This window comes from Nilaparvata lugens, chromosome 1 (genome assembly GCF_014356525.2).
Source record: "Nilaparvata lugens isolate BPH chromosome 1, ASM1435652v1, whole genome shotgun sequence".
Classification (NCBI taxonomy): Eukaryota; Metazoa; Arthropoda; class Insecta; order Hemiptera; family Delphacidae; genus Nilaparvata; species Nilaparvata lugens.
In genome coordinates this window covers 6152037-6179832 of record NC_052504.1, presented here as the reverse complement: position 1 = coordinate 6179832, position 27796 = coordinate 6152037, and the positions used below count along the sequence as shown (strand labels likewise).

Here is a 27796-nt window from a genome sequence, read left to right as displayed (position 1 = left end):
CAAAACAAAAATTGTCCGTGGAAAATTCCTGATTCCCTTCTAGTTTTCCCATAATCCACAATATTTAAAAATCATTTTGGTGTCTCACACTTTAGTGACTCCATAATATTGAGTTACGCTACCGCCTAGACTGCTGTCATTTAGAAAATCTATCTATTATCACTTCACTTCAAATTGTCATCATTCCTTATGGAGTAACATCAATTCTTCCCGTTCTATCAATGCTGACAGCATTTTAAGTGAATCTCACTTTATATTCCAGACACGAGTTATAGTATCACAGTTTGATAGATTGTTTAAGGGTGCTTTTTTTAGTCTTTTCAAAATCCAATTTGCAAAACCTTCAAATATCATTTCAAATCGAAGAGTTACAGTATCACAGTTTGATAGATTGTTTAAGGATGCTTTTTTGAGTATTTTTAAAATACAATTTGCATAACCTTCAATTAGGCTATTATCTCAAATCAAATTACAGACGATTAGCTTTAGAAATGTACAGTTAGCCAATGCTAGGCTCTCATATCTTGGCAGTAGTTTTTAGATTTATGTCCAGATTCCAGACAAGAGTACAGTATCACAGTTTGATAGATTGTTTAAGGATGCTTTTTTGTGTATTTTTAAAATCCAATTTGCAAAACCTTCAATTAGGCTATTATTTTAAATCAAATTTCAGACGATTAACTTTAGAAATGTACAGTGTAGCCAATGCTAGGCTCTCATATCTTGGCTGTAGTCTTAGATTCATGTCCTCTAGTTACTTCATTGTATTACTTTACATTAATTCATTTATTTATTCAATTTATATAAATCTAAATACTCTATTACTTTCGTTCTTATCAGTTACATAGATTTGATTTGTTTTGTAGATATGGTGGATTGCACCACTGAGATTGACTTTTTCTATTATTATGTTAATAAAATATCAGCTTTTTTATTTTAAGCACATAATAAACACTTTAGAGTTTTATAATGATAAGAAACAAGACACAGATAGATGGAAAAACTTACATTTTACAGAGTATTTCGGGAACTGAGTTGCCTTCCAAGGCAATTTTATATTGGTATTTTACCCGAGAACATATTTAATGCATTGTTTATAAAATATCAGCTATTTTATTTTAAGCACATAATAGACACTTTAGAGTTTTATAATGATAAGAAACCAGACACAGATAAATGGAAAAAACTTACATTTTACAGAGTATTTCGGGAACTGAGTTGCCTCCCAAGGCAATTTTATATTGGTATTTTACCCGAGAACATATTTAATGCATTGACTTTAATTGAATAAAAACACAATTGTAAAAATGTTGTCAAATTCTACACAGTTTTATTCGGTACACGACCATGGTTTCGTGTACCACACCGGTCACGTATGTGTGTTTTTATTCAATTATGGAACGGTTCTACAATATTGATAATGTCTCAGTTGCATTGACTTTATTTGATCATTCAGAATTACACAACTTACAGAAAAGTACTACAGGCTTATACGTCCAAAACGGTTCCAATTCTAATTTATACAACAGTCCAAATGTAGGTTATGTGTCATTTCAAAAATCTTCAATTACACACTCAATTTACAATTCGGATTTTGTCCGTATAAAATGTATTTTCAATCCTTGCTCTGCTGCCTCTGCTATGCCACTGTCACTAATGGCAGTTTTTATATATTTGTATTCCGCTAATGGGCTATTCTATACCATAAGCTCTCCCCTTTACTGGTAAACTATAATGGTTAACTCCTATACTATTGGGAGTATTAGCACATTCTCATTCATCCAGTGAGTAAACACTCCCTAGGAACCTATTCACTGTCTATTTCACAGGTACTATTTTACTGTCCAACACAGCATAAATTCATTGTAAATGCATAAATTCATTGTGAATACTAGTTACAAAATGAATTATGAAACGAAAATCCCAATTAAATGCTGTAAATCACCCCGAAGACTTCTGCTACTGCAAATATTGACAACAAAGTAAACAGCTAAATGGAAATTCGATGAGCGATATTATACTAAAACTATTTGTCATTCCCGGGCTGACAAATCATTTTTGTATAGTAGCGCTCATCGAATTTCCATCTAGCTGTTTACCCTGTTGTCGATATTTGCAGAAGCAGAAATCTTCGGGGTGATTTACAGCATTTAATTGGGATTTTCGTTTAATAATAATTATTTATTAATTAGCATTTGAACAAATGCAACTTCCAATTTATTTCCATCTGTAGCCAGTTACAATATTAACGCTTGAAGTTTTCATTCATACTTCCTTGAACATTTACAATTTTTAAAAATACATTAGCTTCTTAACTCACATAAATTCATTGTAAAACAGGGATTTTGTGTTTATTAGTTACAATATCAACGCTTGAGGTTGCCATTCAGATTTCCTTGAACATTTTCAATTTTTTAAAAAACATTAGCTTCGTAGCTCATATATATTCTCTATAGTAACATATATCTTGCTTTGCTACAATGTAATGATTGGATTGAAGTAAACAAAATTGATCTTAGATTAATAAAATCACCTCATAATAATAGTTATTGCACCCATCTTGTAGCTCTAGAACCAGTTTTTCGTTAGAACTTGAAAACTTATTTCCACACTGAGAGAAATTAAAATAGAATTTGTTTAATTTGAAAATAAAATAAAAGTAATACATTCAACTTCAGTACCGTATCTGATAGTTATTTATTTATACATCGATACATACAATATAATTTTCAAATATGAATGATTGGGAAAGGAACAACAGGCTTAAAGCCAATGTGCTATAATTATTTTGCTATTGATCTTTATTTTCAAATATTTTTCATTGGTTATAAATTTTGATCCTGATGTACTCAAGTTTTTTTCATAAATGTGTGTTCATAGATATCTATACCGTTGCAATTTGAAATGGTAGTACTTGATTTCGTTAATCAGTCAATCTGTATGTAAAATACGCTAAACATGAATGAAACGATTCTCAGAACTCTAACATTGATAGTTTAAAACCTGGAGTAACATAAAACTAGGGTTACATACAATTTCAAAAACACAACATGTTGCGTTCAACTTTAAATTTCAATTATCCTCCGTTACGTCCCCTAAATGACTTACTAATTAAAATAAATTTGTAGAGCAAAATTGAAAATAGACTATGATACAAATAAACCAAATAAAAACGATGTAGTCGTAGGTGAATATATAATCTTCGGTATAATCGAAGATCCTGTATACTGTGTAATCTGTTATCAACTTATTCCTGGGCTCATATAGGAACTTTTTCATTATTTTGGTTGAGAGAACCAGCTTGAGAACTATTGTCTTTTTGAAATGAACATTGTTATTAGATTCAGATATGACAAGAGGTATGACACGTAGATTTCTCCTGAACTCTCATGTTTGATTATAGGACTCAGATGTAAATTCAATAATCATGAATCATCAATGAATTCAGACTGTTTTTTTTTCAACAAGGCTGTCTTTTTTACCTCTGTACAAAGGGGTTTTACTTCCACTTGGAGAAAAAAATAATTGAGACATTCGCTTAAATGAGTATCAAAAGTAGGTAGGCTAGCTTTCTTGAAAGCATAAATTTAATAACCATTATTCTTCAACAATTTGATACATTCAGTAAAACCCCACATTGTTTTGTATGATAAAATAGGTGTTGAAACGATTTGTCATAGTTTTCTGTATTTTTCAATACCTGTTGACATGGCCAGTTGTAAAGTGTTTTGGCTTAATAAAATCGAAAAATTATTTTAGAAAAATGACCGATTCATATTATCTTAAACTATTAAATGACTTGAAACTAATTTGGTACCTATAACCGTGTAAGCTGTACACAACCGTTTTTAGAATGTCGACATCCAATTCAGAAGTGTTTGTATTTGAAACCTTTAAAAAAAGTTAATGTCTGATGCCAGATACTGAGAGATTTTCAAGAAGTGTGATTTTTTAATTTGTAAATATCAAGACAATTTGAATATTTTCTCTGATATGTTTTGTGTTTGATTTTCGAATAATGAACTGATATGATATCTTCCCGTTTGATTTCTTAATTTTATCGCTTTGTATTATACTTCAAAAGTTTTGCATGATCTAAAGATGCTAATTAATGATTTTTTCACAATCTAAAAGCGAATAATGAAGTCTTAACATTTTTTGTTATTATCAAGAAGCATTAATTCATTTTAAGATAGTTCAAAAATCAGTGATGATAACTATTGATAATTCAATTCAAAATGTGTTGCTTATACAGTATTTGAACATTTAAAAAAGAAAATATATCTAAAAATCTACCCACATTGTTTAATGAGAGATTTATCAGCCGTACAAACCTGGGTTCTACATCAGATTTCAGACAATCATTCCAACAAATTTGAATAAAATTAGAAAAAAGAAATTAATATTATCGTTTAGTTAGTTATTCCTCCATCTTCATTGAGCCTACATTTACGTATAATGGCAGAAAGTTTCTCAACACGAAATATATATTATTGGACCCCAATTCCGAAACATTGGAGGAAAATTTCACTATAGCACAACATATCCACGGATGTCACTTCATCTCAATACATGCGTTGAAATGCATTCGGAAGATTTTTTTTAATAATGGAAAAAATTCTACTAGAAATCAGTCTTACACCTCTACTACTAGAAATTACAACTCAATTTATGCTTATTTAAAATAGAACATAGTATCAACCACTCATATCATCAGTAGATATTGACAATAGCGCTTTCAATAGACAATAGTGACATCAGCCATAATAGATTCAGTGTTTCTTAATTAGCATAAATTTAGATGAAATTAGAATCAAGCCTTTCTCTAGAAATAGTCATTTTGATTAGAAATATGAAACGCTAGTTCCACTGAGCTTAGAATATTTTGTAACATATGATGAACCTTCAGAACCTTTTTCTAGAAGATTATAGATTTTGAATAGAAATGTAAATGAAATACTGGATTTCATTTGGGTCTGGAGTATTCTCTAACATACTATTGAATTTTAGGTTTCAAATTTCTGAACTAATTCCAGTTATTAAAAGTTGTGTTCTATATTTGATAAGCGTGTTAACTAGTAGCAATTGGACATTTTCAGCATTATTTAATTGTGTTTTGGAATAGTTGATGTGAAACAAGTGGTTTTCTTGTTTTAACAGGTCTCAACCGGTTCTGGTAGATTCCCCGGGCAAGTCTGGTGCCAACTTCTACCAATCATATGATCGGCTATTCATTGTCAAGACTTTAACCAGCGAAGAAGTGGAAAGAATGCACTCGTTTCTCAAACAGTATCACCCTGTAAGTAGTCTTATATTTGTCTATTCTCTATTATTTGTTTATTTTACCTGTTAATTTTTAATAATAGAATAAGGGTGTGATCACTTATTTATGTGAAAGTGCACGGCAGATCATGCATGAACCGAAAAAAAATCTGGAAAATGCCATTGAAACACGTTGTGACTTGCATGTAGCTGCTGACACTGAACGCAACCAGCAAGTGCACGCGTTCAGTGTGATTGTTCCTTTTGCTCTTTCCAGATTTTGTTTGACATCTGCAAGCTTGGTCATGCATAACTAAGCGTGCACTTGCACATATACGCATCCAATGTGATCATACATTAGGAATAGAGAAGTACAAGTTGCACCAGAGAAACTTACTCATTTGAAAGGTGAATAAAAACAAAAATACTAAAGTTATTGTTTTAATCTTTTATTATATGAGAATACAATATCCCTATTTTTTTATGCAGTCTTGAAAATTACATCAGATCAATGGCAACCCCCATTGCGCATATACACTGGAGTCAATTTGTATCCACGCGTTGCAGCATAGCCACCTCTAATACAAGGCCGCGGCCTACGATATTGCAACGTCGCAGTGTAGGCCTAGAATCTAATACATGATTGGTAAAAAAGATCAGCAGGTATTTTTTTAATGTTTTTCACCAATCATGTATTAGATACTAGGCCTACACTGCGACGTTGCAATGTCGTAGGCCGCGACCTTGTATTAGAGGTGGCTATGGTTGCAGTAAATCAATCGGTATAGTTACAGCTGTGCCTAGTGGAAAGTTGTGTGTATATTTTTGACTTCAAAATTTTCTGAAATAACTTAATTTATTCGAAGTGCGGTGATATTAAGTGCAATATTTGACTATAACTTGGTATTTTAATCATTCTAAATTCAAAATTTCTAGCTCATATATATTTTTGGACAGAACTTTGAACTTTAACTTTCCTCAGTAACAAACATAACCTATTTTTTCGGGAATTTTATTATCTATCAAAATTTGGGAGCAGAATAGTTTTTGGCTATGCCTGTTGTTCTATCCCGATCATATTCATATGATTTGTAATTATATCAACAAATAAATAAATAAATATTGGCAATGGCATCGCGAATGTTGTTCTTGAAGTGTGCTATGGTTCGCGGTCGATCGACATAAACGAGGGATTTCAAATCCCAAAAAAAATCGCATTGAGGAAACTCATGTGGAAATGAGCCTCGTACTGAAAAAAATGACCGCGTCTTCAGGCAGGTTTTCAATCAGCATATCACATGCATTTTGGAGGGCAACAAAATCGCGTTTAGTCAATTCTTGAACAACTGCCAATTTGATGGGATAAAATTGAAGGTTTTCATGGAAAATTCGTCGAACAGTGGAGTCAGAAATTGCCATAGCAGCTGCGTGTTTGCGAGCTGAACACCAGGAAGAATGCACAACTGACTGCCTCACTCTTTTTATATTTCTGGAGTTCTGATGGTTCGTTGAAGTCCATTTCTGGGTTTAGCGACACTTCCACACTCCCGAAATGAGTTAACCCACGACATAATCGAATTACGACCAGGAACGAGTCTGAGGAGGAATTTCAAATCGAGCGCGGAAGGCACGTTGCGTAGCAACAACAAGTGATCGACCATTAGAAAAGAAGCTCTCACCTGCGAAGGCCCCGCTGCTCTCTAGACCAGAGCATGATGGCTACTCACTTGAGGGAGGATAAACTTGGGAACTTCCTTCTCTAGATGCGCCCCCTCATGCCCGTCAACACGACCAATTCACTGTGCGGGAATTTTTACTTTCCTTGCCCTATTACCATAGGTAAGGAAAGTATTGCTTTCCGAAAAAAATTAAGGTACCCCAATTTCTAAATTTCTATACGTTTCAAGGTCACCTGAGTCCAAAAAAACTGGTTTTTGGGTATTGGTCTGTATGTGTGTGTATGAGTGTATGTGCGTCTGTCTACACGATATCTCATCTCCCAATTAACGGAATGACTTGAAATTTGGAACTTAAGGTCCTTTCACTATAAGGATCCGACACGAACAATTTCGATCAAATGCAATTCAAGATGGCGGCTAAAATGGCGAAAATGTTGTCAAAAACAGGGATTTTCGTGATTTTCTCGGAAACGGCTCCAACGATTTTGATCAAATTCATACCTAAAATAGTCATCGATAAGCTCTATCAACTGCCACAAGTCCCATATCTGTAAAAATTTCAGGAGCTCCGCCCCATCGATGCAGATAGAATCCCAATTATCAGGCTTCAGATACAATTGAAACAAAAAAAAAATCAAGTGGAGTAGATTGAGCATGAAAATCTCTACAATTAATGTTCAGTAACATTTTCACCTAAAATTGAAAATAAGTTTTAAATTCGAGAAAATGTGATTATTCAATAGCAAATTATTGTTGATTTTATTAAATCATTCACTATGAAGAGAGCAGATCTCATGTGTGTCTCCAGCGCGTGATTGCCCTGTCACCAGCTGGCTCAAATCTTTGAATAGTAGACTTGAGATGCGCGGGAACACTAGCGTCAGGTGATCAATTTTCATAACGGCAAGGAAAGTTGTGTGAGTGCGCCACACCAGATTTTTTCAAATAAGTAAGTTTCTCTGACGCACCTTGTAGAACTTTTGTCGCCAAGTTGAGAAGTGATGCTAGAATTTTGAACCACCACTAGCATTGTGGAAACTGTGCTATCTTTTGGCGATTCTGTGGAACTTCTTGGACTCGCGCTTGAAAGTACATGTGTTTAAACTGCGAGTCTTCAAACGCCACAGAGCTTGAAGTAAAAGAACTGTGACGATTGACTTGAAATTGTCAAATCTGGCACGACGTGCCCTATCTTTCTAGTTCTATAGAGAAATCTATTAGTAGGTCCACCTACATTATCTCTATGGCGTAATACACTAAGGGCCCGACCACACAGAGAGCGATCTAATGAGTAGGGAGGTTAAGCCGGTTCTGGGACCACCAGCGATGAGCAGCCTAACCTAACCTAACCTAACCTAACTTAACGTAACCTAACCTAACCTAACCTCTTCCTCCTCCCCCTCCTCCTCCCCCTCCTCCTCCTCCTCCTCCTCCTCCTCCTCCTCCTACTCCTCCTCCTCCTCCTCCTCATCCTCCTCATTGATAATAGTGTTGATAATACAAGAGGAGGAGGAGGAGGAGGAGGAGGAGGAGGAAGAGGAAGAGGTTAGGTTAGGTTAGGTTAGGTTAGGCTGGGCTGGGCTGCTCATCGCTGGTGGTCCCAGAACCGGCTTAACCTCCCTACTCTAATGATCTAATAGATCTGATCGCAGATCGCTCTTTGTGTGATAGGCCCTTATCATTCTATAAATAAAACATGTTTTGATCAAACAATTCTTACATATTAGAAGACTATTCCAAAAAATAATTACACCCATGTTATCAATAATATATAAAGGAAAGAATTGGCTTATACATGTTCAAGATAGGACATTCATGAATGACGCATCATCTCGTCTGAACTACTGGACTGATTAACTTGAAATTTTGCTTATAGATTCTAAATTTACAGACATTGGTTGTAGACCTATTTCAAATTTTTCAATAGGTGAAGCTTTCAGTTTGTCACACGGGCTACCTGCTAGTCTAGTGTTATCGGTTGGGCACGTTAAACTGTCGGTCCCGGCTGAAGTATGACAGTCGTAAGGCCCATTGACGGCTCAAATTTTCTATTCAGGCGAGTTGGAACTTCCCACCAATGAAAGCCTTACGAATATCATTATTATTACCTGCTAGTCTAGTGTTATCGGATGGGCACGTTAAACTGTCGGTCCCGGCTGAAGTATGACAGTCGTAAGGCACATTGACGGCTCAAATTTTCTATTCAGGCGAGGTGGAACTTCCCACCAATGAAAGCCTTACGAATATTATTATTATTACCTGCTAGTCTAGTGTTATCGGATGGGCACATTAAATGTCGGTCCCGGCTGAAGTATGACAGTCGTAAGGCCCATTGACGGCTCAAATTTTCTATTCAGGCGAGGTGGAACTTCCCACCAATGAAAGCCTTACGAATATTATTATTATTACCTGCTAGTCTAGTGTTATCGGATGGGCACGTTAAACTGTTGGTCCCGGCTGAAGTATGACAGTCGTAAGGCCCATTGACGGCTCAAATTTTCTATTCAGGCGAGGTGTAACTTCCCACCAATGAAAGCCTTACGAATTTATTATTATACCTGCTAGTCTAGTGTTATCGGATGGGCACGTTAAACTGTCGGTCCCGGCTGAAGTATGACAGTCGTAAGGCCCATTGACGGCTCAAATTTTCTATTCAGGCGAGGTGTAACTTCCCACCAATGAAAGCCTTACGAATATTATTATTATTATTACCTGCTAGTCTAGTGTTATCGGATGGGCACGTTAAACTGTCGGTCCCGGCTGAAGTATGACAGTCGTAAGGCCCATTGACGGCTCAAATTTTCTATTCAGGCGAGGTGTAACTTCCACCAATGAAAGCCTTACGAATATTATTATTATATTACCTGCTAGTCTAGTGTTATCGGATGGGCACGTTAAACTGTCGGTCCGGCTGAAGTATGACAGTCGTAAGGCCCATTGACGGCTCAAATTTTCTATTCAGGCGAGGTGTAACTTCCCACCAATGAAAGCCTTACGAATATCATTATTATTACCTGCTAGTCTAGTGTTATCGGATGGGCACGTTAAACTGTCGGTCCCGGCTGAAGTATGACACTCGTAAGGCACATTGACGGCTCAAATTTTCTATTCAGGCGAGGTGGAACTTTCCACCAATGAAAGCCTTACGAATATTATTATTATTACCTGTTAGTCTCTAATATTTCAACTTGAATGTTGTTGGTGTATTTTGTGCCAAAATATTGGTTAACGCTCCTATAAGTATTGAAGGTTTTGTCAGGATTTTGAAGGTTTAACTGAATTGTGTACTGATACATTCTATATCAATCATATTTCTCTGGCTGAGCTGACTGAAGACATTGTCTTATTCTATGATGCTTGCGTTTATTTTTTCAGTACATAGTGGAAAGGCACGGCAAAACACTATTGCCGCAATACTTAGGAATGTATCGACTGACTGTAGATGGAGTAGAACACTATATGGTGGTCATGAGGAATGTATTTAGTAATCACTTGAAAACACATAAGTGAGTATTGTCATTTCTCCATTACTTTATGTCATTAATATATATTTGTTTAACCGATATGTGGCATCCAATCCAGTTATTTTTTGTGTAGAAAATATTAAATTTATTAATAATTATCTTAGAAGATAACTATCGCCAACGAAGATAACTAAGCCAACTTCGATCTAGCAAAAATTGATATGAGAATACAAACAATATATCTATATATATAAAAGCGAAATGGCACTCACTCACTGACTGACTGACTCACTCACTCACTCGCAGAACTAAAAATCTACTGGACCAAAAACGTTCAAATTTGGTAGGTATGTTGAGTTGGCCCTTTAGAGGCGCACTAAGAAATCTTTTGGCAATATTTCAACTATAAGGGTGGTTTTTAAGGGTTTAAAGTCGTCTTTCAGCATATTTTCTTTCTCTTGATTATAATTGAAAAAATTCATACCATGTTAATATAGAACTATATCTATAGAGAGTACCTCTTCGAAACAGTTGTTAACTGGTAAAATTAATAATTTAATAATTTTGTCAGGTTGGCATTAAGTTGAGTTGACTTTGTTAGGTTGGCACCAAGTTGAAGATTGAAATGCTTTTATCGCGGAAAAATTGATTGAGCACTGCTACTGCAATCAGATATTCCTGGGAATATTATATTTCTAGCTGTCAGGCTCGCTTCGCTCGCCAATCCGTTTAGCCAGGCGTTTAGTCTGGACCCTCGACTGGATCGTCCTAACATATGATTTAAAATGCTCAAATGAAAAATGCAGGCGAGCGAAGCGAGCCTGCTGATCTCATTCTTGGACGATCCAGTCGGGGGTCCAGGGGGCGGAGTCCCCTGGCTAGACGGATATGGCGAGCGAAGCGAGCCTGACGGCTAGTATATAAATATATAATCACGAAATGAAGATGGTCCCCTAAGGTGACAAATAAATCTAATCAATAATTAAATTTATTGTTGTATGAATACTGAGGGTGATGCCCACATAAGCTCATAGGTTTGTGCGTGGGTAATGAGTGAGAGGGATGATGATGAGATGACGACTATTTTTAGGTAGTCGGGACCGACGGCTTATCGTCTCCTCCGAAAGACCGGCGCGTCATCACTTACTCCAACGAGCCACCCAATAACATTCTTCAATGTTGTTTTCCATCACAAACTGCTTACTATTGAATCACTTTTGTTATCAAAAAGAACGACTAGCGTCAAATTTCTCCAATAAATGAATTATTCACTTACTGTGACAAAGAGATCTTTTGGCAGGTCCGCCATCTTCCTGGTTGACAACCAGTCACAGTCACAGTAAATGCCGTTTGCACAAAAGCTGGTTAAATTTTAATCGTGATTAATTTCACGAGGACTAATCAGAGAGGCATTTTTGTCGAAAAGTTTTCTCTGATGGCTCTCGTGAAATTAATTACGATTAAAATTTTACCGGCTTTTGTGCAACCGGGAAAAGTGAATAAATTTTTATTTATTGAAGAAATTTGACTGCTAGTCGTTCTTTTAATAATAAAAAAGTGAAACAATAACTATTAAACTATGATAAACATATCGTACCTTTCAAGCTGTAATGTAGGCCTATTAGATTCATTTGTAAACATAAGGGACTATCGATTTATATGTATCTATAAATCTATCTATGATTATATATATTGTTTGTTTTTCATAACAACTTTTGCTGAATCGGAGTTGGCATATCTTCTAATGAGATGTCATTAATTGCAAAACTAGAACATTATCCTTTTACGGATAAAAAGTCAAACCTTTTTTTGGCATCATTTAGAAATTTGATGCACTTGTGTTTTGCAATGGAGCTTCATAAGATAGCAGTTTTATGGCTGTGCCAAATTAATCGGCACATTGTGTTTTGCAATGGAGCTTCATAAGATAGCAGTTTTATGGCTGTGCCAAATTAATCGGCACTTTGTTTTGCAATGGAGCTTCATAAGATAGCAGTTTTATGGCTGTGCCAAATTAATCGGCACATTGTGTTTTGCAATGGAGCTTCATAAGATAGCAGTTTTATGGCTGTGCCAAATTAATTGGCACATTGTGTTTTGCAATGGAGCTTCATAAGATAGCAGTTTTATGGCTGTGCCAAATTAATCGGCACATTGTGTTTTGCAATGGAGCTTTATAAGATAGCAGTTTTATGGCTGTGCCAAATAATCGGCACATTGTGTTTTGCAAGGAGCTTCATAAGATAGCAGTTTTATGGCTGGCCAAATTAATCGGCACATTGTGTTTTGCAATGGAGCTTCATAAGATAGCAGTTTTATGGCTGTGCCAAATTAATTGGCACATTGTGTTTTGCAATGGAGCTTCATATATATTTCTAGCTGTCAGCTCGCTTCGCTCGCCATATCCGTTAGCCAGGCGTTTAGGTCTGGACCCTCGACTGGATCGTCCTAACATATGATTTAAAATGCTCAAATGAAAAAGCAGGCGAGCGAAGCGAGCCTGCTGATCTCATTCTTGGACGATCAGTCGGGGGTCCAGGGGGCGGAGTCCCCTGGCTAGACGGATATGGCGAGCGAAGCGAGCTGACGGCTAGTATATAAAATATAATCACGAAATGAAGATGGTCCCCTAAGGTGACAAATAAATCTAATCAATAATTAAATTTATTGTTGTATGAATACTGAGGGTGATGCCCACATAAGCTCATAGGTTTGTGCGTGGGTAATGAGTGAGAGGGATGATGATGAGAGATGACGACTACTTTTTAGGTAGTCGGGACCGACGGCTTATCGTCTCCTCCGAAAGACCGGCGCGTCATCACTTACTCCAACGAGCCACCCAATAACATTCTTCAATGTTGTTTTCCATCACAAACTGCTTACTATTGAATCACTTTTTGTTATCAAAAAGAACGACTAGCGTCAAATTTCTCCAATAAATGAATTTATTCACTTACTGTGACAAAGAGATCTTTTGGCAGGTCCGCCATCTTCCTGGTTGACAACCAGTCACAGTCACAGTAAATGCCGTTTGCACAAAAGCTGGTTAAATTTAATCGTGATTAATTTCACGAGGACTAATCAGAGAGGCATTTTTGTCGAAAAAGTTTTCTCTGATTGGCTCTCGTGAAATTAATTACGATTAAAATTTTACCGGCTTTTGTGCAACCGGGAAAAGTGAATAAATTTTATTTATTGAAGAAATTTGACTGCTAGTCGTTCTTTTAATAATAAAAAAGTGAAACAATAACTATATAAACTATGATAAAATATCGTACCTTTCAAGCTGTAATGTAGGCCTATTAGATTCATTTGTAAACATAAGGGACTATCGATTTATATGTATCTATAAATCTATCTATGATTATATATATTGTTTGTTTTTCATAACAACTTTTGCTGAATCGGAGTTGGCATATCTTCTAATGAGATGTCATTTAATTGCAAAACTAGAACATTATCCTTTTACGGATAAAAAGTCAAACCTTTTTTTGGCATCATTAGAAATTTGATGCACTTGTGTTTTGCAATGGAGCTTCATAAGATAGCAGTTTTGGCTGTGCCAAATTAATCGGCACTTGTGTTTTGCAATGGAGCTTCATAAGATAGCAGTTTTGGCTGTGCCAATTAATCGGCACATGTGTTTTGCAATGGAGCGTCATAAGATAGCAGTTTATGGCTGTGCCAAATTAATCGGCACATTGGTTTTGCAATGGAGCTTCATAGATAGCAGTTTTATGGCTGTGCCAAATTAATCGGCACATTGTTTTTGCAATGGAGCTTCATAAGATAGCAGTTTTATGGCTGTGCCAAATTAATCGGCACATTGTTTTTGCAATGGAGCTTTTTTTCATAAGATAGCAGTTTTATGGCTGTGCCAAATAATTGGCACATTGTGTTTTGCAATGGAGCTTCATAAGATAGCAGTTTTATGGCTGTGCCAAATTAATCGGCACATTGTGTTTTGCAATGGAGCTTTATAAGATAGCAGTTTTATGGCTGTGCCAAATTAATCGGCACATTGTGTTTTGCAATGGAGCTTCATAAGATAGCAGTTTTATGGCTGTGCCAAATTAAATAATCGGCACATTGTGTTTTGCAATGGAGCTTCATAAGATAGCAGTTTTATGGCTGTGCCAAATAATCGGCACATGTGTTTTGCATGGAGCTTCATAAGATAGCAGTTTTATGGCTGTGCAAATTAATCGCACATTGTGTTTTGCAATGAGCTTCATAAGATAGCAGTTTTATGGCTGTGCCAAATTAATCGGCACATTGTGTTTTGCAATGGAGCTTCATAAGATAGCAGTTTTATGGCTGTGCCAAATTAATCGGCACATTGTGTTTTGCAATGGAGCTTCATAAGATAGCAGTTTTAGGCTGTGCCAAATTAATTGGCACATTGTGTTTTGCAATGGAGCTTCATAAGATAGCAGTTTTATGGCTGTGCCAATTAATCGGCACATTGTGTTTTGCAATGGAGCTTCATAAGATAGCAGTTTTATGGCTGTGCCAAATTAATCGGCACTTGTGTTTTGCAATGGAGCTTCATAAGATAGCAGTTTTATGGCGTGCCAAATTAATCGGCACATTGTGTTTTGCAATGGAGCTTCATAAGATAGCAGTTTATGGCTGTGCCAAATTAATCGGCACATTGTGTTTTGCAATGGAGCTTCATAAGATAGCAGTTTTATGGCTGTGCCAAATTAATCGGCACATTGGTTTTGCAATGGAGCTTCATAAGATAGCAGTTTTATGGCTGTGCCAAATTAATTGGCACATTGTGTTTTGCAATGGAGCTTCATAAGATAGCAGTTTTATGGCTGTGCCAAATAATCGGCACATTGTGTTTTGCAATGGAGCTTTATAAGATAGCAGTTTTATGGCTGTGCCAAATAATCGGCACATTGTGTTTTGCAATGGAGCTTCATAAGATAGCAGTTTTATGGCGTGCCAAATTAATCGGCACATTGTGTTTTGCAATGGAGCTTCATAAGATAGCAGTTTTATGGCTGTGCCAAATTAATTGGCACATTGTGTTTTGCAATGGAGCTTCATAGATAGCAGTTTTATGGCTGTGCCAAATTAATCGGCACATTGTGTTTTGCAATGGAGCTTTATAAGATAGCAGTTTTATGGCTGTGCCAAATTAATCGGCACATTGTGTTTTGCAATGGAGCTTCATAAGATAGCAGGTTTATGGCTGTGCCAAATAATCGGCACATTGTGTTTTGCAATGGAGCTTCATAAGATAGCAGTTTTATGGCTGTGCAAATTAATCGGCACATTGTGTTTTGCAATGGAGCTTCAAGATAGCAGTTTTATGGCTGTGCCAAATTAATCGGCACATTGTGTTTTGCAATGGAGCTTCATAAGATAGCAGTTTATGCTGTGCCAAATAATTGGCACATTGTGTTTTGCAAGGAGCTTCATAAGATAGCGTTTTATGGCTGTGCCAAATTAATCGGCACATTGTGTTTTGCAATGGAGCTTCATAAGATAGCAGTTTTATGGCTGTGCCAAATTAATGGCACATTGTGTTTTGCAATGGAGCTTCATAAGATAGCAGTTTTATGGCTGTGCCAAATTAATCGGCACATTGTGTTTTGCAATGGAGCTCATAAGATAGCAGTGTTTATGGCTGTGCCAAATTAATCGGCCATTGTGTTTTGCAATGGAGCTTCATAAGATAGCAGTTTTTGGCTGTGCCAAATTAATCGGCACATTGTGTTTGCATGGAGCTTCATAAGATAGCAGTTTTTGGCTGTGCCAAATTAATCGGACATTGTGTTTTGCAATGGAGCTTCATAGATAGCAGTTTTATGGCTGTGCCAAATTAATCGGCACATTGTGTTTTGCAATGGAGCTTTATAAGATAGCAGTTTTATGGCTGTGCCAAATTAATCGGCACATTGTGTTTTGCAATGGAGCTTCATAGATAGCAGTTTTATGGCTGTGCCAAATTAATCGGCACATTGGTTTTGCAATGGAGCTTCATAAGATAGCAGTTTTATGGCTGTGCCAAATTAATCGGCACATTGTGTTTTGCAATGGAGCTTCATAAGATAGCAGTTTTATGGCTGTGCCAAATAATCGGCACATTGTGTTTTGCAATGGAGCTTCATAAGATAGCAGTTTTATGGCTGTGCCAAATTAATCGGCACATTGTGTTTTGCAATGGAGCTTCATAAGATAGCAGTTTTATGGCTGTGCCAAATAATCGGCACATTGTGTTTTGCAATGGAGCTTCATAAGATAGCAGTTTATGGCTGTGCCAAATTAATCGGCACATTGTGTTTTGCAATGGAGCTTCATAAGATAGCAGTTTTATGGCTGTGCCAATTAATCGGCACATTGTGTTTTGCAATGGAGCTTCATAAGATAGCAGTTTATGGCTGTGCCAAATTAATCGGCACATTGTGTTTTGCAATGGAGCTTCATAAGATAGCAGTTTTATGGCTGTGCCAAATTAATCGGCACATTGTGTTTTGCAATGGAGCTTCATAAGATAGCAGTTTTATGGCTGTGCCAAATTAATCGGCACATTGTGTTTTGCAATGGCTTCATAAGATAGCAGTTTTATGGCTGTGCCAATTAATCGGCACATTGTGTTTTGCAATGGAGCTTCATAAGATAGCAGTTTTATGGCTGTGCCAAATAATCGGCACATTGTGTTTTGCAATGGAGCTTCATAAGATAGCAGTTTATGGCTGTGCCAAATTAATCGGCACATTGTGTTTTGCAATGGAGCTTCATAAGATAGCAGTTTTATGGCTGTGCCAAATTAATCGGCACATTGTGTTTTGCAATGGAGCTTTATAAGATAGCAGTTTTATGGCTGGCCAAATTAATCGGCACATTGTGTTTTGCAATGGAGCTTCATAAGATAGCAGTTTATGGCTGTGCCAAATTAATCGGCACATTGTGTTTTGCAATGGAGCTTCATAAGATAGCAGTTTTATGGCTGTGCCAAATTAATCGGCACATTGTGTTTTGCAATGGAGCTTCATAAGATAGCAGTTTATGGCTGTGCCAATTAATCGGCACATTGTGTTTTGCAATGGAGCTTCATAAGATAGCAGTTTTATGGCTGTGCCAAATTAATCGGCACATTGTGTTTTGCAATGGAGCTTCATAAGATAGCAGTTTTATGGCTGTGCCAAATTAATCGGCACATTGTGTTTTGCAATGGAGCTTCATAAGATAGCAGTTTTATGGCTGTGCCAAATAATCGGCACATGTGTTTTGCAATGGAGCTTCATAAGATAGCAGTTTTAGGCTGTGCCAAATTAATCGGCACATTGTGTTTTGCAATGGAGCTTCATAAGATAGCAGTTTCATGGCTGTGTCAAATAATCGGCACATTGTGTTTTGCAATGAGCTTCATAAGATAGCAGCTTTATGGCTGTGCAAAGAATCGGCCAATAAGATGCTGTCTTTTGAAGCCAAGACTCTCATTTTAGAATTGTACTGATGGTATCCAAAACTCAGAACTAAATAAAGGAGTTAACAATCTACTCAGATTACAGCTATTTCCTGTGCAACTTCTTCACTCACATGTGGATTTTCAACTGCAGCGTCTCCATTTGCACAGATTAAATTCTACAAAGAATTTATAATAATACTCTAAAATATTTCTTCCAGCTTTACTACTTGAAGTAGAACAAGTAGTAAGTTGAGAAAGATATTTAAGTTTAACACCGTATGAGTGCAAGAATTTCAAAGTTGTAAATAAGTTCTACAGTGAAATTCTCACAGAACAACTAAAATAACAATATAGTGATTGTGGAGAGAGAGGTACCGTATAATACTGATATCAATACTGCAGTATGTTTATTATTTACTCGTACATTCAATTATACATTAATTCCCAATGTATAAATGAGAGAATCACGAATTAATCATGGAAGAAGAATGAAATCAGGAAATAAATCATCGAAGTTTTTTTTTGAAACTGATATGGAATAATAAATTATGATTATAATAATGTTTGTACAGAGTACTTAGTCTCATTTCAATTACCGTATAAATTACGATTATTCCATTATGATTATAATAATGTTTGTCCAAAGTACGTATAATCTCATTACAGTGGATGTCTTACTTCCAGTCTACACATCTCAACCAAGTTTAATTCATGGACAAATAAATTTAACTATCAGCTTCAAATATCTATAACACTATTCAACAAGACACAAACAGATTATTAGTCAGAATCGTTTTGAATACTTGAGGAGTATATATGGCAACATGTCATAAAAAATTAGTTTTACTTCAATAATTATTTATTTGAAAACTGATGAAAAAACTTCTCAATACTCTACTGCAGCAGGTATTATTGTTGGAGCTTCCCCAGTTCAGTTGATAGCCTTGAAATCCATGAAAATATTACCGTTATAGTCATTTTCAGGGACACTAATAAATCCTCTACATTGTGTACGTCTCTACCAATTTGTTACAACGTCAATTCCAAAAGAGCTTGGACTGGCGGACGTTCCCGTACGAGAGATCAGGAAGATTAGCTTGCAAAATGTTGGCAAAGTACCATTACCAGATTGTATGAAGCCCATAATTTTAACTAAATTTCTTATCGCAGCAAAATTCGCATTTCTGTTTTCCCCATTGATATTTGCTCGACTGGATTCGAGGGGAGAAAATAGCAATAGTCTCGGACTGATAAGTTGGCGAAAACTCATTTCTTAGTTTTAATGCTATGGAGTTGTTCTCAGTCGTAATAAGGAGTACGTGTAATGTGATGTATGAGAGTAATGTGAGAGTTGCGGAATAGCTTATGGATACCTTGAAAATATCATTTGTAAGATAACTGTTATTGTTTTACCTGGTAGATCCATAACTTTATCCAAACACAATAATATCTTCATCCACATTATAACAATGGTATATGAAACTCTGATTTTCAATCATCTTCTTTTTCATTCCATGATTCAAAATGACTACTGACAAAAAATTTTGCATTGTATGGGGGGAGGGAAGCAGATTTTAGGGGAGAATGCGTCTATGGGTTATTGCGGCGGCAGTCTCCCATGTGAATAATGTATTATATTGAAGAACATTGGAGTAGGTGAGAGGAGAATCCATAGTCAAGCCTATTTTAGTTGCTTCTATAATTCATACATTATACACTCCGATAAATATATTATAGCATGGTTACACCCCTCCTGCCTTTTATAAAAATACTGAAATCGAATAACGGTACTCAAACAAAATACAATTCATCAAATCATTAGGTGAACCAATACCCTAATCAAAACCAATACCCTTGCTCTTATAGAGTCAGGGCACCTCAAAACTAGTAAAAATAATGAAATATAGATAACAATTAATACTTCCCTAACAAATATATCAATATTCTCATCTTCATTGAAGGTGTTCAGAGTTAATAATATTGATTGATGGAGATCATTATCGAGAAAGATGAACTCATATTCTCTCTTTCTCTCAAATCATGCTGTTCAAAAACTATATATACATATATATATATATATATATATATAATATATATATATATATATATATATATAATATTATATATATGTATATATAGTTTTTGAACAGCATGATTTGAGAGAAAGAGAGAAAAGGCATTTGATTTGCCTGTGGCCGATGTCGAAGGTAGGATAGGGGCTCCTATACAAAGAGCCACGTGGCACAGTACACCACATCACAGAGTGTCTAGCTAATTGCCAGCAAAGTACACACAACACAGCCACCATGGCTTCTGCTTCTTCCAATGTTACATTACACCCTTTATGCGAGTGAGAGAGAGCAGATCTCTCGCCTCCTTTATGGTGGCAAACTCATCTGAGAGCTACTCTCTGATGTAAAGATATTCGATTTTTTCTCTCCAAGATTCTACCACCCTTATATCTCCCATCAAACAGCGTTCCTTTGTTTATACCATCTAGCACACCCCTCTTCTAGGGATAGTAGAAAAATCGGCTTCATTTCCAATGGACCTCTAATTTTTGCCCTTCATATCTTATTACTACAATGTAGGCACGTGTCTTATTGTTGCGGATATTGCAAACTGAATTTCAATTATGTAAAAACTCTGTGTAGATTTCATGTGTCTCCTCTAGTTTCGAGAAGTGAAGCTGAAGCTGACACTAATTTGATAATGATAGGAATAATTATGTTGCAGATAGTAAAGTGAGTAAGGTTTGCTGTAGTGAGTAATTGGAGAGAGACGAAATTGTTTGAGCGCATCTTACAGAAATATCATCTCTGAAATAAATTTCAGACATCTTGTACAGAACTGTACATGCAGAGTTTCTTTAAAGAACCCCTTCACATTCATCATTATGTCTGTTTATATGACTGTATCATGAAACGATGACAGGTGAAAAATTATGAATAATTATGAACTCATCAGGTTTGTAGTAAAAAATGAGTATGTTTCATATTAGAATACAGTCACCATTCAGTGAATAATGAATAGTAAACCACAGGGGAAAGTTAATGAAATATCAAAAGAGATTCTTTTGAAATTTTACGATACATTCAAAAACGCAAATCATCATTGAATATGTTATCATAACTCAAGGATAGTGGAATAATATGATGATTAAAGTGTAGTGACGTTATAGAGCAGACCTACCTGTGAGAGAGGAGTGCAGTATAATAATTCAACAGGTTTAGTAAGAGGTATAGGAGTGTGAAAATTTGTAGTTTAATAGTTGTGGTTAGAATTAGACAATGAATTGAAACAATGAGCGGTTATTGGACTATGTAGTGCTGTGGGGAAAGTACTACATCCCATTTTACGGTATCTATTCACATTCTAAACAATGGACTGTCATTACTGCGATTGCATCACTTGAATTCATCACAATCATCCTCATCATGGTAGAATCTGCACTGGAATATGGGTCAAACGAAAATCTCGAAATCTCTTCATAAATAATTTTTGATTGAAAATGAAGTATCTCTCTAATTTTAATTCCAATATAAATTCAGTCATTTAAATGGTGTAGCACGTTCATTAAACTGGGAATAAACTAATCGATTGATTGATAAATAAATTAATATATACAAAAATTGATTGATGGATATAAATTAATCGACTTTGGCATGATGACTATAGATAATGATTGAGACTCTCCAATGAAAAACATAATAACATGAATTGAACTGTATCATTCTAATTCATAGAAATAACTTATTAATCAAATATAATTTTGAAATAATCTTCTTCCACCTTCTATCCCCCATGAAGTCTTCCCAATATTGATTCTCTCCAATTCACAATTTGTCCTATTCTATCTTCACCTCAGCTTTGATGAAGATAATTATCCCAAAATTTTCAACACATATTGCGTAATTCAGACTATTAGGTAACCTCAAATTTACTAATTATTTTGAACGGTTCTCACCTTCGAACCCAAATTATGTCATATATCTTCAAACTCAACCACCGTTTGACATCTCAATCAAATTCAATTGATAAATTGGCCATTAGACCAATTTAATCGAATTTGAAAGCTATCTATTCCAGCTAATGATAGGCTACACGATTATGATGTTTTCTGAACAGTTAATGTGGAGTAACCCACAACTATGAACTCTTTCAAGAGTAATAGTTGTTTTTATTAGCCATCTGGATCTCGTATCGCTCAATTATAGGCATTATAAGACACGCTACTTCTGTTCGATAAGATTCAAGACTTCTTATGGACTGTAAGGACATTAAGCTATAAGTTTTCTGAATTGAAAATAAAGAACATCATAGAGTAGAATTTTTTTAACTCACTGTTACTATTAATGCTTCAAGAAGAGAACTTTAAGGTTAAGGAATAATGTATTCAGTCAATCTTTTTGCATCCATAAATCAAAACGAATACAAAACGAAAATTTTGATTGAAAAAGGAACAACATGCTGAAAAATTGTTTCCTTCCGAACTCTGATGGAATAAGTAAAATATTCTTATGTTTTTTCATTTTCACAAAAGTTCTTATTTATAAACTGCACTAGGGATTTCGAATTTAGAGTTACAGATGAGAATAATCCTCGAATAATTGATAGACTATTGTTCAATATTGTGAAAACTATCATAAAAACACTCATTAATTTTTGTAACAGTTGCACCATATCAAATGTAACAACGAGAAATATCTAGAGTTTTTATATTCTACGATGGTTAAACAAACGTTAAGACCCCTGTTTGTGTCTCAAAAATCATGTTTTGATTTCTTCTACGCAGGCAATAAAAGTATTTCCTTCTATTCTACAGTATGTGATTCTTAACCCATCAAACTCGTCCTTCAAACCCCTTTTTGAATTATCGAATGAGTGTGACTTGTGCTTGTGTTCGAATTTAGGACTGTTGGATGATTTATCACAAAAAATTAAAATCATTGAATCATCTTATACTTTACTATAAATCCATCGATAAATAAAACAACCACAATTTGATTTCCCGTACGCAACTAACTTCCCATTCAGAATATTGCTAGTCACGTAGTGATCATAAAAGTCTGAATCAGGCCTTAAGGGATTCTCCCGAACACCCTCCAAAAAAAGGTGATAGAATTGCGAATTTACAGGTCTTTCCGAATCAAGGCAGCGATCTATCAATAGCTACCACTAGCAACAACCCCCACGGAGTTTCAGGCCTCCCTTGGGCAAGGGCCAAGCTCGGGGGCCGTTACAAGGCAGGGGTGCCACCCCTGGGCGAACAACAAAATATACTTGATTACGCCAACCCCCTATCGAACCCCTATATTGGGCACGGGAAGCTGGGACGAAATGGATTCTGAAGAGTTTTGGGGCAGAATTTGATAATGGTGTGGTTGAGATATCAAGCCTGAGCCACGAACCAAACTGGTAGAAAAGGTTTGTGCTTCACAACGTGCTCTATCATCAACATACAATATTATTATGATAACGACCCACAACCAAACAGTCGAATCGATTCCAAGAGATAACAATCATATTACTTTTAAATAGTACATAATAATAATAATTTATTTGGGAGAAATTTATGATTTTGCTAACTATAAGATTAGTTAGATTGATTGAGAGTAGAAAATCTACACTATTATCTACACTGTTACAACGCAAGAAACTAAGTTCCAATTGGATTGAGATTTCAAAATCTGGTGTGGCACACTCACACAACTTTCCTTGCCGTTATGAAAATTGATCAACTGACGCTAGTGTACACGCGCATCTCTAGTCTACTATTCAAAGATCTAAGCCAGCAGGTGATAGAACAATAACCATTGGAGACACAAGAGGTCTGCTAGCTCTTCATAGTGAATAGAATCAGCAGTGCCAATAGTTTGCAATTTAATAATCTTATTTTCTCGAATTTCGAGCTTATTTTCAATTTTAGGTGAAAATGTTACTGAACATTAATTGTAGAGATTTTCATGCTAAATCTTTTCCACTTGAAATGTTTCGATTAAATTGTATCTGAAGTCTGATAATTGGGAATTTAAAATCAAACTTTGCATAGATGGGGCGGAGCTCCTGAAATTTTTACAGATATGGGACTTGTGGCAGTTGGTAGAGCTTATCAATGACGTTTAGGTATATTTGATCAAAATCGTTGGAGCCGTTTTCGTGAAAATCGAAAACCCCTGTTTTCGACAACATTTGAGCCATTTTAGCCGCCATCTTGAATTGCATTTGATCAAAATTGTTCGTGTCGGATCCTTACAGTGTAAGGACCTCAAGTTTCAAATTTCAATCATTCCGTTAATTGGGAGATGAGAAATCGTGTACACACACACACACTCACTCCTCACTCACTCACTCACTCACTCACTCACTCACCACTCACCCTCACTCACTCACTCACTCACTCACTCACTCACTCCTCACTCACTCCTCACTCACTCACTCACTCCCACACTCACTCACTCACTCACTCACTCACTCACTCACTCACTCACTCACTCACTCCCACTCACTCACTCACTCCACTCACTCACTCACTCACTCACTCCTCACTCACTCACTCACTCATCACACACACACACACACACACACACACACACACACACACACACACACACACACACACACCACACACACACACACACACACACACAACACACCAACACACACACACACACACAACACACACACACCACACCACACCACACACACACCAACACACACACCACACACACACACACACACACACACCCACCACCACACACCCACACACACACACACACACACACACAACACACCACACACACACCACACACCCACACACACACACACACACACACACACCACACACACACACAACACACACACACACACACCACACACACACACAACACACACACACACACACACACACACACACACACCAACACCACACACCCACACACACAACACACACACAACACCACACACACACCACACACACACACACACACACACACACCCACACACAACACACACACACACACACACGCGCGCGCACACACACACACACCACACTCACACACACACCACACACACACACACACACACACACACACACACACACACACACACACACACACACACACACACAGACACACACACACACACACATACAGACCAATACCCAAAAATCACTTTTTTGGACTCAGGGGTCCTTGAAACGTATAGAAGTTTGGAAATTGGGGATCCTCAATTTTTTCCGGAAAGCAATACTTTCCTTATCTATGGTAATAGGGCAAGGAAAGTAAAAATAATTATTACAATACTGGCTCTGTGATAATTATAAGTGGATTCTTACAGTAGCCATGATATAATCACATATAACAGAAAGTTGTCGAATAAACCATTCAAGGAATCATCTATGAAATTATATAAAGATTAAATTGAACTTGAAAAAATATAATTTAGACTCCGGAACTAGAGATGAATAATCAAGCAACACAAGAGGTTTCATTTTGTTTGCAGATAGAGCTAAAAATGTATTTACGTTTTCCTTCTTGTATATTATTCTATAACTATAAAACTCCTCCAATCATGATTATAACTTTCAAATGATTAATTTTATACTGTTTGTTGGAAAATAATTTAAAATAAATTCCAATTTTATTTAAAAAATACAGAGTTTGCTAAAGAACTCAGAATATAAGCCTAATTAGTGGAGATGATAGGAAGGGGCGGGCGTATAAACATGTCTTCCTTGCAACAGTGTAGGTACCCAATTAACTGCAGTCTGTGTTTTAATTATAGGAACACGAATCGTGACATTTCTCCTCATTCAAGAGAGATTACTTTGGTTGGAGTGAGATGATACGTGTGGAGGAGGCAGTATGAGTTTTGAGTACCCACAGTACTTTATGTAGGCTAAATCTTGCAGCTGAGAGAAGTCAAATGATTCTCTACTGAGGATGATGCCCACATGTGCCCCAGGCTTGTGCATGAATATTTGAGGAATTATGATGAGAGTGAAAAGTGGACCAACAGTTCAAGATGGGATCCAAACTAGAGGGAAATGATTTTGAACCTCAAAACTTTTGAGCTGGCGAAAGGAGACCTCTTTTCCAAGGTAAAAAACATGATCATCAACTCGATACGATTAGAACTGTTCTGTGAGTATATTCCTCATAGAATATAGCAAAAATAATTTTACTGAATTTAAATAAACTGAATGACAGTATAATCTGTTCAAACAGTACTAGACAGGACATATTGATCTGGCAATAACTTGAGTGTTGAACAATGGCTATCATACACCTACATAGCGAGTCATGTTTAGATGCAATTTAAAATCTGAAATGCGTTATATTATGGACACAGTAGATATTATTATGAATACTTTCTATCTATAAGATACTTTTAATCATGTCCAAGGCCAGGTCTGAAGTCAAAGTATAATTTCTATAATCGTAGAACATAAAAAATAATATCAGCTTTCCATCTCAAACTAGCTAAAGATAGGAAATGATAAGTAAAATTTTATTGGGTTCACTTACAGTTACAGTGGAAAGAGTTTCATCAAAGTACCTGCAAAAAATAACAATAAATTATAATGTACGTTACACATGTTAAAACTCTGTTACAAGCTATAATAGAGAAGTAGCATGTGTAGATAAAAGTTCAACTTGTATAAAGTTTCTTCAGAATGAGGCAAGGATGGAGGATGAGCCTCCATTCAGCCATCAAAAGTTTCAATTTATGCATGTGCTTCAAAGTTTCACGGTGCAGCACTCCAGACGGGTGAAATGCATCAAACTGTAGATGGCTCCTCTTGAGAAGTCTCACCCTTTCATACAGTCTAGTAGGCAGCTCAAGCAAGAAAAACGAAGTCGTCTTCAATATCACAAAATCGATATCTCTGAGTACCGAACTTTGTTGGGGGGGTGTTGGGGGGTGGGGGGAGGGATTTGGGGAGAGGGGTCTCGACAAGGAAGCCATGCAAGGTCAGGATGAGCATCACTTATTGATGGAGTCTGTCTGCGACAATTCCAACCCCTTAACGTAAAAATGTGCTGTGTGCTAGATCGTACTATAAAGTTAATAGGCGAAGTTCGATTCTAAATTGGAGCACGGCTCAATCAATCTTCATCAATCCTTTATGAAGATGCACTTATAGCACCCAAAAACCCACTTATAGTTGGCATACTTATTGTCACGCTATTTCAGCTACAACTTCTCTGTCAAAACTCATGATTCTGGTACAAATGCCAAACTGTTTCTTCGATTATCAGTAAAATATTTCGAATATCAAATAACAATCAATTTGAGTGATTACATAATATTGCACATGACTGTCTCAAGCTCATTCAGTTATATATTATATTATCTGCGACGTGACAACAATATTACCAGTATTATATTCCACTTTGAATAATCACAATCACCCAGTAACCATATTAGATTACTCTGACATATTTTATGAGAAACCACCAAGTAATACTGTATGTTATGAGAAAATGGTGAATGTTAGATAGCTATCGAAGAAAATATGAGTATCGATGTTGTAGAAACCAATATCATGGAATTAGTAAGAGAAAGCTCTCATATTTACATCGAATGATAATTGATTCTCAGTCAACATGGACAAATATTTAATATAACTACAAATTCTGCTAAGGTTAAGTGTATTAGTTCTTGATTAAGATAGAATTTGTTTACCTACTTTAAAACGAGGAGACATGTTTGTTTTGGATATTTGCGATATGGAGATGGATTATTCATCCTAATCTAGAAGAGAAATCATGTTGTGTGTCACTAACTCAAACAAAAATATTATATCTATGAGAATTATCTTTGGCTGCAAAAAACTCATGTTCTGCATGATTTGAATTGAACCCATAAACTGTTGAACCTATATTATGATTAGAATTGCACTTTCTAATATGTTCTTGGAAATTCAATGAACCAAGTTGGGACTTGGAATGGATAATATG

General features: G+C 36.1%; 1 protein-coding gene across 1 annotated transcript in view; it reads left to right on the top strand.

Moving 5' to 3' along the window:
• Nucleotides 1-27796, top strand: part of LOC120351448 (phosphatidylinositol 5-phosphate 4-kinase type-2 beta-like) — a 71831-nt gene that overhangs the window by 7530 nt on the left and 36505 nt on the right.